Genomic DNA, 11185 nt, shown 5'->3' on the forward strand with positions numbered 1-11185 from the left:
ATTCTCGCTGACGTGGGCCATACTAATTTTCTGAACACGCCCGATCTCGTCCGATCTCGGAAGCTAAGCAGGGTCGGGCCGGGTCAGTGCTCTTGACGGGAGACCGCCTCTGGGAATACCCGGGCTGTAAGCTTTTCTTTTTCCGCCAGCAGAGGGACGCGTAGTAATGGTCAATGAAGCAGCAAAACACCGCCTCACTTTTCTGAGTCACTAGGATGCCACTCTCTGTTCAACAAAGCTGAAAGCACACTGAATTGCCATTCCTTTAACCCTTTCTTTGAACAGAGATTGAGTGAGCTTTAGAAAAATAAAGACAGTGGCTTTGCAAAGCTTCTATCTTCACTATCGCCAGAGGGCGCTACTCCTCGCTGGAGACAGAGCTGACAAGGAAAACTGTACGGAGGGTGCAACTCTCTCTTTTGGAAGCAACATCTTTAATTAAAACTAAAAATAAACAACCTCACAGTGTTCAACACTCAAGTAGGAGTTCATGCACTTTGACCATGAATTCTTGTTCTTGTTTCAAGATTGTGCCGATCTGGATAGTTTTGAAATCAAAGAGATCTACATTTGTGATCATGCAAATTTACGGAAGACGACAGGTCACTCAAGTCTGAGTAAAGGTAAAGTTCAAAAAGAATTGAGAAATAATTACAGTAATGAAAAATAAACATGGAAATACATACATGTAAGAATACATATAGCAACAGGCTAAATGAATGAATAAATATGGAACAAAACAAAATGGGAAAAGAATGCTTAAAAATACAGCAGTAAGCTAATTACATAGATACCGAGAGAGAGCAAAGCAATTCAACTTGTTGGTTCGAAGATGAATGTAGTTGATCTACCAGTGAGAGCTTACTGCAAATGTATAGGTGCACTACTAGTGTGATTACATGTAGCTGAGTACTCCTCAACCCAAACCGCTGCCTTTCAACAGTTTTGAGAACCTCTGGGGTTCATCAGTCTTTGGCTCAGCTTGAGCTTTCACTCGGCACACTCTCGCTACGGGCCATACTCACTCCTGAACGCGCCCGATTCGCCCGAGCTCGGAAGTTTACAGGGTCGGGCCGGGTCAGCACTTTCGGATGGGAGACCGCCTGGGAATACTCCGGTGCTGCCAGGCTTTTTCTTTCCGTCAGCAGAGGGCGCTTAGGTAATGGTCACTGAAGCATAGCAAAACACTGTCTTTCATTTTCTGAGCTCACTCAGATGCCACTTTCTGTTCAACAAAAGGGTTGAAAACACACTCGAAATCTGCCATTCCTTTAACCCTTTCTTTGAACAGAGATTGAGTGAGCTTAGAAAATAAAGACAGTGGTTTGCAGCTTCATTTCAATTATCGCCAGAGGGCGCTACTCCTCCTTTGCTGGAGACAGAGCTGACAAGGAAACTGTATCGGAGGGTGCAACTGGAAGCAACATCTTTAATTAAAACTAAAATAAACACCTCACAGTGTTCAACAATTCAAGTGAGGGAGTTCATGCACTTTGACCATGAATTCTTTGTTCTTGTTCTTCAAGATTGTGCCGATTCTGGATAGTTTTGAAAATCAAAGATATCTACATTTTGGATCATGCAAATTTACTTGAAGACGACAAGTCACTCAAGTCTGAGTAGAAGGTAAAAGTTCAAAAGAATTGAGAAATAATTACAGTAATGAAAAATAAAACATGGAAATACATACATGTAAGAATACATATAGCAACAGGCTAAAATGAATGAATAAATATGGAACAAAACAAAATGAAAGCACCGCTTTAAAAATACAGCAGCAGTGTTAATTGCTGTGCACCGAGAGAGAGCAAAAAAGCACTCAACTTGTTGGTTCGAAGATGAATGTAGTTGAACTACCAGAGAGCTACGTGCATAAATGGCAGCACTACTAGTGTGATTACATGTAGTTGAGTACTCAACCCCAAACTGCAGCGTCCTTTCAACAGTTTTGAGAACCTCCTGGGGTTCATCGTCTTTTAAATAGCTTGTTTTCCTACTTGGCACACCAAGCTACGGCCATACCACACCTCGAACACGCCCGATCTCGTCCGGGATCTCGGAAGCGCACAGGGTCGGCCGGGCCAGTACTTGACAGACCGCCTGGGAATACCCGTGCTGTGCTTTTCTTTCCGTCAAAGCAGAGGGCGTTAGTAATGGTCAGTCGAAGCAAAGCAAACACTGTCTTCATTTTCTCTGAGGCTCACTAGCTGCCACTTTCTGTCTCAACAAAGGCTGAAAACAGACTGAATTGCCATTCCTTTAACTCCTTTTCTTTGAACAGAGATTGAGTGAGCTTAGAAAAATAAAGCACAGTGGTTTGCAAAGCTTCATTTCACCATCGCCAGAGTGGCGCTTACCTCCTTCCTTGCTGGAGACAGAGCTGACAAGGAAACTGTACGGAGGATGCAACTGGAAGCAACATCTTTATCAAACTAAAATAAACAACCTCACAGTGTTCAACAATTCAAGTAGGAGTTCATGCATTCTGACCATGAATTCTTTGTTCTTGTTCTTCAAGATTGTGCCGATCTGGATAGTTTTGAAATCAAAGATATCTACATTTTGGATCATGCAAAATTTACAGTAGATTTCGCACAAGTCACTCAAGTCTCGAGTAAAGGTAAAGTTCAAAAAGAATTGAGAAATAATTACAGTAATGAAAATAAACATGGAAATACATACATGTAAGAATACATATAGCAACAGGCTAAATGAATGAATAAATATGGAACAAAACAAATGAAAGAATGCTTAAAAATACAGCAGTGTTAATTACAGTATCGAAAAAAGAGAGCAAAAAAGCAATTCAACTTGTTGGCTCAAGATGAAATGTAGTTGAACTACCAGAGAGCTGCACAATGTATAGGTGCACTACTAGTGTGATTACATGTAGTTGAGTACTCCTCAACCCCAAACTGCCTCTTCAACAGTTTTGAGAACCTCTGGGGTTCATCGCCTTTAAATAGCTTGTTTTCACTTGGTACACTCGCTACGCCATACTACCCTGAACACGCCCGATCTCGTCCGATCTCGGAAGCTAAGCAGGGTCGGGCCGGGTCAGTACTTGGATGGGAGACCGCCTGGGAATACCCGGTGCTGTAAGCTTTCTTTCTTTCCCAGCAGAGGGCGCTTGAGGCAAGACTTGGTGCAGCAAAGCAAAACACTGTCTTCTAGCTTTCTGATCTCACTAGATGCCACTTTCTGTCTCAACAAAGGCTGAAAACACACTGAATTGCCATTCCTTTAACCCTTTCTTTGAACAGAGATTGCCATCTAGTGAGCTTAGAAAATAAAGACAGTGGTTTGCAAAGCTTCATTTCACCATCGCCAGAGGGCGCTACTCCTCCTTTGCTGGAGACAGAGCTGACAAGGAAACTGTACGGAGGATGCAACTTTTTTTTGGAAGCAACATCTTTAATTAAAACTAAAATAAACAACCTCACAGTGTTCAACAATTCAAGTAGGAGTTCATGCACTTTGACCATGAATTCTTTGTTCTTGTTCTTCAAGATTGTGCCGATCTGGATAGTTTTGAAATCAAAGATATCTACATTTTGGATCATGCAAATTTACTGAAGATCTACAAGTCACTCAAGTCTGAGTAAAGGTAAAGTTCAAAAGAATTGAGAAATAATTACAGTAATGAAAAAATAAACATGGAAATACATACATGTAAGAATACATATAGCAACAGGCTAAATGAATGAATAAATATGGAACAAAACAAATGAAATAATGCTTAAAAATACAGCAGTGTTAATTACAGTACCGAAAAAAAGAGAGCAAAAAAAGCAATTCAACTTGTTGGTTCGAAGATGAATGTAGTTGAACTACCAGAGAGCTACTGCAAAATGTATAGGTGCACTACTAGTGTGATTACATGTAGTTGAGTACTCCTCAACCCCCAAACTGCGCTCTTCAACAGTTTTGAGAACCTCTGGGGTTCATCGCCTTTAAATAGCTTGTTTTCACTTGGTACACTCGCTACGGCCATACCACCCTGAACACGCCCGATCTCGTCCGATCTCGGAAGCTAAGCAGGGTCTGGCCGGGTCAGTACTTGGATGGGAGAACTCCTGGGAGCAGAGGGCGCTAGTAATGGTCAAATGAAGCTTCGCAAAACACTGTCTTCATTTTCTGAGCTCACTAGATGCCACTTTCTGTTCAACAAAGGGTTGAAAACACACTGAATTGCCATTCCTTTAACCCTTTTCTTTGAACAGAGATTGCCATCTAGTGAGCTTAGAAAATAAAGACAGTGGTTTGCAAAGCTTCATTTCACCATCGCCAGAGGGCGCTACTCCTCCTTTGCTGGAGACAGAGCTGACAAGGAAACTGTACGGAGGATGCAACTGGAAGCAACATCTTTAATTAAAACTAAAATAAACAACCTCACAGTGTTCAACAATTCAAGTAGGAGTTCATGCACTTTGACCATGAATTCTTTGTTCTTGTTCTTCAAGATTGTGCCGATCTGGATAGTTTTGAAATCAAAGATATCTACATTTTGGATCATGCAAATTTACGGAAGACGACAAGTCACTCAAGTCTGAGTAAAGGTAAAGTTCAAAAGAATTGAGAAATAATTACAGTAATGAAAAAATAAACATGGAAATACATACATGTAAGAATACATATAGCAACAGGCTAAATGAATGAATAAATATGGAACAAAACAAATGAAAGAATGCTTAAAAATACAGCAGTGTTAATTACAGTACCGAAAAAAAGAGAGCAAAAAAAGCAATTCAACTTGTTGGTTCGAAGATGAATGTAGTTGAACTACCAGAGAGCTACTGCAAAATGTATAGGTGCACTACTAGTGTGATTACATGTAGTTGAGTACTCCTCAACCCCAAACTGCGTCTTCAACAGTTTTGAGAACCTCTGGGGGTTCATCGTCTTTAAATAGCTTGTTTTCACTTGGTACACTCGCTACGGCCATACCACCCTGAACACGCCCGATCTCGTCCGATCTCGGAAGCTAAGCAGGGTCGGGCCGGGTCAGTACTTGGATGGGAGACCGCCTGGGAATACCCGGTGCTGTGTTTTTCTTTTCCGTCAGCAGAGGGCGCTAGTAATGGTCAAATGAAGCAAAGCAAAACACTGTCTTCATTTTTCTGAGCTCACTAGATGCCACTTTCTGTTCAACAAAGGGTTGAAAACACACTGAATTGCCATTCCTTTAACCCTTTTCTTTGAACAGAGATTGCCATCTAGTGAGCTTAGAAAAATAAAGACAGTGGTTTGCAAAGCTTCATTTCACCATCGCCAGAGGGCGCTACTCCTCCTTTGCTGGAGACAGAGCTGACAAGGAAACTGTACGGAGGATGCAACTTTTTTTTTGGAAGCAACATCTTTAATTAAAACTAAAATAAACAACCTCACAGTGTTCAACAATTCAAGTAGGAGTTCATGCACTTTGACCATGAATTCTTTGTTCTTGTTCTTCAAGATTGTGCCGATCTGGATAGTTTTGAAATCAAAGATATCTACATTTTGGATCATGCAAATTTACGGAAGACGACAAGTCACTCAAGTCTGAGTAAAGGTAAAGTTCAAAAGAATTGAGAAATAATTACAGTAATGAAAAAAATAAACATGGAAATACATACATGTAAGAATACATATAGCAACAGGCTAAATGAATGAATAAATATGGAACAAAACAAATGAAAGAATGCTTAAAAATACAGCAGTGTTAATTACACTACCGAAAAAAAAGAGAGCAAAAAAAAGCAATTCAACTTGTTGGTTCGAAGATGAATGTAGTTGAACTACCAGAGAGCTACTGCAAAATGTATAGGTGCACTACTAGTGTGATTACATGTAGTTGAGTACTCCTCAACCCCAAACTGCGTCTTCAACAGTTTTGAGAACCTCTGGGGTTCATCGTCTTTAAATAGCTTGTTTTCACTTGGTACACTCGCTTACGGCCATACCTCCCTGAACACGCCCGATCTCGTCCGATCTTGGAAGCTAAGCAGGGTCGGGCCGGGTCAGTACTTGGATGGGAGACCGCCTGGGAATACCCGGTGCTGTAAGCTTTTCTTTTCCGTCAGCAGAGGGCGCTAGTAATGGTCAAATGAAGCAAAGCAAAACACTGTCTTCATTTTCTGAGCTCACTAGATGCCACTTTCTGTTCAACAAAGGGTTGAAAACACACTGAATTGCCATTCCTTTAACCCTTTTCTTTGAACAGAGATTGAGTGAGCTTAGAAAATAAAGACAGTGGTTTGCAAAGCTTCATTTCACCATCGCCAGAGGGCGCTACTCCTCCTTTGCTGGAGACAGAGCTGAAAAGGAAACTGTACGGAGGATGCAACTTTTTTTTTTGGAAGCAACATCTTTAATTAAAACTAAAATAAACAACCTCACAGTGTTCAACACCAAGTAGGAGTTCATGCACTTTGACCATGAATTGATTTGTTCTTGTTCTTCAAGATTGTGCCGATCTGGATAGTTTTGAAATCAAAGATATCTACATTTTTTGGATCATGCAAATTTACGGAAGACTCTACAAGTCACTCAAGTCTGAGTAAAGGTAAAGTTCAAAAGAATTGAGAAATAATTACAGTAATGAAAAAATAAACATGGAAATACATACATGTAAGAATACATATAGCAACAGGCTAAAATGAATGAATAAATATGGAACAAAACAAATGAAAGAATGCTTAAAAATACAGCAGTGTTAATTATAGTACCGAAAAAAGAGAGCAAAAAAGCAATTCAACTTGTTGGTTCAAGATGAATGTAGTTGAACTACCAGAGAGCTACTGCAAAATGTATAGGTGCACTACTAGTGTGATTACATGTAGTTGAGTACTCCTCAACCCCAAACTGCGTCTTCAACAGTTTTGAGAACCTCTGGGGTTCATCGTCTTTAAATAGCTTGTTTTCACTTGGTACACTCGCCACGCCATACCACCCTGAACACGCCCCGATCTGCCGGATCTCGGAAGCTGGCAGGGTCGGGCCGGTCAGTACTTGGATGGGAGACCGCCTGGGAATACCCGGTGCTGTAAGTTTTTCTTTCCGTCAGCAGAGGGCGCTAGTAATGGTCAAATGAAGCAAAGCAAACACTGTCTTCATTTTCTGAGCTCACTAGATGCCACTTTCTGTTCAACAAAGGGTTGAAAAACACACTGAATTGCCATTCCTTTAACCTTTCTTTGAACGTGAGATTGAGCGAGCTGAAAAAGTAAAGACAGTGGTTTGCAAAGCTTCATTTCAATTATCGCCAGAGGGCGCACTCCTCCTTTTGCTGGAGACAGAGCTGACAAGGAAACTGTACCGAGGATGCAACTGGAAGCAACATCTTTAATTAAAACTAAAATAAACAACCTCACAGTGTTCAACAATTCAAGTAGGAGTTCATGCACTTTGACCATGAATTCTTTGTTCTTGTTCTTCAAGATTGTGCCGATCTGGATAGTTTTGAAATCAAAGATATCTACATTTTGGATCATGCAAATTTACGTGAAGATCTGACAAGTCACTCAAGTCTGAGTAAAGGTAAAGTTCAAAAGAATTGAGAAATAATTACAGTAATGAAAAATAAACATGGAAATACATACATGTAAGAATACATATAGCAACAGGCTAAATGAATGAATAAATATGGAACAAAACAAATGAAAGAATGCTTAAAAAATACAGCAGTGTTAATTACAGTACCGAAAAAAAGAGAGCAAAAAAGCAATTCAACTTGTTGGTTCGAAGATGAATGTAGTTGAACTACCAGAGAGCTACTGCAAAATGTATAGGTGCACTACTAGTGTGATTACATGTAGTTGAGTACTCCTCAACCCCAAACTGCGTTTCAACAGTTTTGAGAACCTCTGGGGTTCATCGCCTTTAAATAGCTTGTTTTCACTTTGGTACACTCGCTACGGCCATACCATTCCTGAACACGCCCGATCTCGGAAGCCGCAGGGTCGGGCCGGGCCGGGCATTTCTGGATGGGAGACCGCCTGGGAATACCCGGCGCTGTAAGCTTTTCTTTCCACAGCAGAGGGCTGGTAATGGTCAATGCGAAAGCAAAGCAAAACACTGTCTTCATTTTCTGAGCTCACCAGATGCCACTTTCTGTTCAACAAAGGGTTGAAAACACACTGAATTGCCATTCCTTTAACCCTTTCTTTGAACAGAGACAGCTTACCCAGTGAGCTTAGAAAATAAAGACAGTGGTTTGCAAAGCTTCATTTCACACTATCGCCAGAGGGCGCTACTCCTCCTTTGCTGGAGACAGAGCTGAAGGAAACTGTACGGAGGATGCAACTTTTTTTTGAAGCAACATCTTTAATTAAAACTAAAATAAACAACCTCACAGTGTTCAACAATTCAAGTAGGAGTTCATGCACTTGACCATGAATTTTTGTTCTTGTTCTTCAAGATTGTGCCGATCTGGATAGTTTTTGAAATCAAAGATATCTACATTTTGATCATGCAAATTTACGGAAGACGACAAGTCACCAAGTCTGAGTAAAGGTAAAGTTCAAAAGAATTGAGAAATAATTACAGTAATGAAAAAATAAACATGGAAATACATACATGTAAGAATACATATAGCAACAGGCTAAATGAATGAATAAATATGGAACAAAACAAAATGAAAGAATGCTTTAAAAATACAGCAGTGTTAATTACAGTACCGAAAAAAAGAGAGCAAAAAAGCAATTCAACTTGTTGGTTCGAAGATGAATGTAGTTGAACTACCAGAGAGCTACTGCAAATGTATAGGTGCACTACTAGTGTGATTACATGTAGTTGAGTACTCCCTCAACCCCAAACTGCGTCTTCAACAGTTTTGAGAACTCCTCTGGGGTTCATCGCCTTTTAAATAGCTTGTTTTCACTTGGTACACTCGCTACGCCATACCACCCTGAACACGCCTGACTCTCGCCCGATCTCGGAAGCTAGGCAGGGTCGGGCCGGGTCAGTACTTGATGGGAGACCGCCCTGGGAATACCCGTGCTGTGTTTTTCTTTCCGTCAGCAGAGGGGAGCGCTAGTAATGGTCAATGAAGCAAAGCAAAACACTGTCTTCATTTTTTCTGAGCTCACTAGATGCCACTTTCTGTTCAACAAAGGTTGAAAACACACTGAATTGCCATTCCTTTAACCCTTTTCTTTGAACAGAGATTGCCATCTATTGAGCTTAGAAAAATAAAGACAGTGGTTTGCAAAGCTTCATTTCACCATCGCCAGAGGGCGCTACCCTCCTTTGCTGAGACAGAGCTGACAAGGAAACTGCACGGAGGATGCAAACTGGAAGCAACATCTTTAATTAAAACTAAAACAAACAACCTCACAGTGTTCAACAATTCAAGCAGGAGTTCATGACTTTGACCATGAATTGAATATTCTTTGTTCTTCAAGATTATGCCAATCTGATAGTTTTGAAATCAGAGATATCTACATTTTGATCATGCAAATTTACGTGAAGACGACAAGTCGCACCAAGTCTGAGTAAAGGTAAAGTTCAAAAGAATTGAGAAATAATTACAGTAATGAAAAATAAACATGGAAATACATACATGTAAGAATACATATAGCAACAGGCTAAATGAATGAATAAATATGGAACAAAACAAATGAAAGAATGCTTAAAAATACAGCAGTGCTACTACAGTACCGAGAGAGATGCAGCACAATTGAACTTGTTGGTCTCGAAGATGAATGTAGTTGAACTACAAGAGAGCTACTGCAAATGTATAGGTGCACTACTAGTGTGATTACATGTAGTTGAGTACTTTCAACCCCAAACTGCGTCTTCAACAGTTTTGAGAACCCTCTGGGGTTCATCGCTTTTAAATAGCTTGTTTTCACTGTGAGTACACTCTCGCTTTACGCAGCACACCACCTCTGAACACGCCCGATCTCGCTGTCCGATCTCGAAGCTGGGCAGGGTCGGGCCGGGTCAGTACTTGGACGGGAGACCGCCTGGGAATACAAAAGGTGTGCTTTTCTTTTTCCATCAGCAGAGGAGCGCGGGGTACGGTCACATGAAGCAAAGCAAAACACTGTCCTCAGCTTTTCTGAGCTCACTAGATGCCACTTTTCGCTCAACAAAGGGCTGAAAACACACTGAATTGCCATAGTCCCTTTAACCCTCTTTCTTGAACAGAGATCGCCATCTATTGAGCGTAGGTGTCAGAGAGTGGTTTGCAAAGCTTGATCTCACCATCGCCAGAGGGCGCATACCCTCCCTTTGCTGGCAGAGAGCTGACAAAGGAAACTGCACGAGGATCAACTGAAGCTAACATCTTGAATGTAAACTGAAAACAAACAACCTCACAGTGTTCAACAATTCAAGGAGGAGTTCATGCACTTTGACCATTAGAATCTTGAAATATCTTTCGCTCTTCAAGATTAAGTGCCAATCTGGATAGTTTTGAAATCATGAGATATCTCCATTTTGGATCATGCAAATTCTAAATGACGAACTATGTCACCCAAGTCTGAGTAAAAGGTGAAGTTCAAAAGACTGAGAAATACTACGGTAATGAAAAAATAGTCATGGAAAGACATACATGTAAGAATACATTACAGCAACAGGCTAAATTGGAAATGAATAAATATGTGAAACAAAATAAATGAAAGAATGCTCAAAACACAGCAGTGTTAGATCACAGTACCGATATAGAGAGCAAAAAAGCAATCTCAACTTGTTGGTTCGAAAGACGAATGCAGCTGAACTACCAGAGAGCCACTGCAAATGTGTATAGGGTGCACTACTTATGTGATTACATGTAGTTTTGAGTACTCCTCTGCAAACTGCGGCCTTCAACAGTTTTGAGAACTGGCCCATCGCGTCTAAACAGCTTTGTTTTCTCACTTAGGTACGCCGCTATCGGCCACACTCACCCTGAACACGCCCGACCGGAAGCTGGGCAGGGTCGGGCCGGGTCAGTACTTTGGAGTGGGAGACCGTCCGACTCGGTGCCAAGCTTTTCTTTCCGTCAGCAGAGGGCGCTTAGTACGTGGGTCAAATAGCAAAGCTAGCAAACACTGTCTTCATTTTCTCTGAGCTCACTAGATGCCGTACTTTTCTGTTCAAATACCAAAGGCTGAAAACACACTGAATTGCCATTCCTTTAACCTCCTCTTTCGAACAGAGATTGAGTGAGCTTAGAAAATAAAAACAGTGGTTTGCAAGCTTCATTTCACCATCGCCAGAG

The 11185-nt window shown here is 41.0% G+C and overlaps 2 non-coding genes and 2 pseudogenes across 2 annotated transcripts; all 4 read left to right on the forward strand.

Annotated features, from left to right (window-relative positions):
• The first annotated feature begins 2988 nt into the window (after positions 1-2988).
• Positions 2989-3105, forward strand: LOC144514884 (5S ribosomal RNA; annotated as a pseudogene).
• Positions 3106-3982: 877 nt separating this feature from the next.
• On the forward strand, positions 3983-4102 carry LOC144514885 (5S ribosomal RNA; annotated as a pseudogene).
• Positions 4103-4933: 831 nt separating this feature from the next.
• On the forward strand, positions 4934-5052 carry LOC144514883 (5S ribosomal RNA). Its single transcript, XR_013501610.1, has one exon. It is a non-coding gene; the product is annotated as a 5S ribosomal RNA (ribosomal RNA).
• Positions 5053-5928: 876 nt separating this feature from the next.
• LOC144514882 (5S ribosomal RNA) lies at positions 5929-6047 on the forward strand. Its single transcript, XR_013501609.1, has one exon. It is a non-coding gene; the product is annotated as a 5S ribosomal RNA (ribosomal RNA).
• Positions 6048-11185: the final 5138 nt, after the last annotated feature.

Source organism: Sander vitreus, unplaced genomic scaffold (assembly GCF_031162955.1).
Source record: "Sander vitreus isolate 19-12246 unplaced genomic scaffold, sanVit1 ctg736_0, whole genome shotgun sequence".
Classification (NCBI taxonomy): domain Eukaryota; kingdom Metazoa; phylum Chordata; class Actinopteri; order Perciformes; family Percidae; genus Sander; species Sander vitreus.